The sequence below is a fragment of the Bos mutus genome, chromosome X (assembly GCF_027580195.1).
Source record: "Bos mutus isolate GX-2022 chromosome X, NWIPB_WYAK_1.1, whole genome shotgun sequence".
NCBI lineage: Eukaryota > Metazoa > Chordata > Mammalia > Artiodactyla > Bovidae > Bos > Bos mutus.
The window spans coordinates 47239803-47241891 of NC_091646.1; the positions used below are offsets into that span (position 1 = coordinate 47239803).

Consider the following 2089-nt stretch of genomic DNA (forward strand, 5'->3'; position numbering starts at 1 on the left):
CACAAGGAGATCACTTCACACCTGCAAGAATGACCATCATCAAAAGGAACACAAATAACAAATGTTGGAGAAAACGTGGAGAAAAGGCAACATTGTACACTCTTGGTGGAAATGTAAATGGTTGTAGCCACTGTGGATAACAGTATGGAATTTTCTGAAAAATTAAAAAATAGAGCTACCAAATTACCCAGCAATTATACTCCTTGAGTCCCTCCATATGCAGTCTCAGTCATCTCCTACTTGGTATCATGGCCACCATCAGATCTCTCATAAAGCCCAAGATCATCAAAAAGAAGACCAAGAAGTTCACCTGGCACCAGTCAGATTGATATGTCAAAATTTGGTGGAACTGCCAGAAACCCAGAGGCATCAACAACAGGGTGGCAGGGATTCAAGGGTCATATCTTGATGTCCAACATCAGTTATGAGAGCAACAAGAAAATAAACACATGATGCCCAGCATATTTTGGAAGTTCCTGGCCTACAATACCAAGAACTTGTAGTGCTGCTGATGTGCAACAAATTTGTTTCAATTTCTCACAATATCTCTTCCAAGAACTGCAAAGCCATAGTAGAAAGAGCATCAAACTGGCTATCAGAGACACCAATTGCAATGCCAGTCTGTGCAGTGAAGAAAACACAGAGATAGCTCATGTTCACATTGTGTTTGTGTTAACAAAACCATGAAACTTGGGATAAAAGCACTAACTTGAAAAGATACATGAATCCCAATATTCATAGTAGCATTGTTTACAGTTACTAAGATATGAAAGCAAACTAAGTGTGTTATTTTATATTTGTATGTGCTCCTAACTTAGAGAGGTATTTTCTTCATTAAATGTTTCCTTTTTATAATTCATGGCCCTGTATTTGATCATAATCTACTTTCTTTATTCAACTTTTTAATAGTTGCACTGTTCCTGGAATGGCTTTATTTAGGAAGCTTGTGTGAGGAAGGGAGGAAGAAGATGATCTAAACTATTGAATATTATCCTAATATCAGAAGACTATCATGAGACTCTGATTGCTTTAGACTTAGGAAACTAGAATCAGGGCATGTGGAGTCTTTATATTTTCCCTGACACACTGATAGTTAACTTCCTGTAAATGTTAAAAGTTTATATTATTTCTGATTCAGTCTCACCTCTACAGCTTCTCAAGACTTTATGTCTTGTGGGGTCCAAGAAAGCTTCAACCACTATCCCTAAACACTTTTTTTTTCTGTTATAGGGAAAAAGTCATCATTTATTTTTTAATTCAGGGTATACCATTTAATTGCTGGGTTTTACTCAGCCACAGGTAATAACTCTGTAGTCCCTCAGTTCTACTTGACCACCAATTTTGGGGCAGTCTTTGCCTTGTTTCATCTTTTTCAGTTAAAGATACTTCTTAGTATCATTGCAGACAAAGTTTGTTTTTTCTGTACTTCACTCTTCTCCTTGTTTACAGTGATTTATGAGGAGAAATAAATTGCTGGTGGCTCAGACAGTAAAGAATCCGCCTGCAATGTGGGAGACCTAGGTTCGATCCCTGGGTTTGGAATATCCCCTGGAGGAGGACATGGCAACCCTCTCTCGTATTCTTGCCTGGAGAATCCCCGTGGACGGAGGATTCTGGTGGGCTATAGTCCATGGGGTCACAAAGAATCAGACACGACTGAGAAACTAAGCACCTGAGGAGAAAGGGAGAAAATGTAGGTTAAGAGCACCACTTTTAACTATAAATCTTTCCATAAACTTCTTAGACTTGAGAGCATAATAGGAATTAGGCTCAGAAGTTCATCATTGATGATAATGTAATATTGGGACTTGATAATTTTAGTGTGTGTTTGTTTTTCTATTTAACTTTAAGTTGGAGTATTTGCAAATGCTCAGAACATATGGGGGGAAATGTTTCTGCTACATTAATAAGTTTCTTTGCATCAATAGCCTCACTTATACAGGGAGGCTAAGCACAGTAATTCAGTAAATTGAAAAGTCTATACATTGCTGCTTCCGTGTATAATTCTGAGAATTAATACATCAATGTAGTAAAAGTGGATAAGTAAAGATGGAGCACAGTGAAAAGCCCATTGTAAACAGTTATGGGA

General features: G+C 37.7%; 1 pseudogene; it reads left to right on the forward strand.

Annotated features, from left to right (window-relative positions):
* Positions 1-248: 248 nt before the first annotated feature.
* LOC106701435 (large ribosomal subunit protein eL32-like) lies at positions 249-687 on the forward strand (annotated as a pseudogene).
* Positions 688-2089: the final 1402 nt, after the last annotated feature.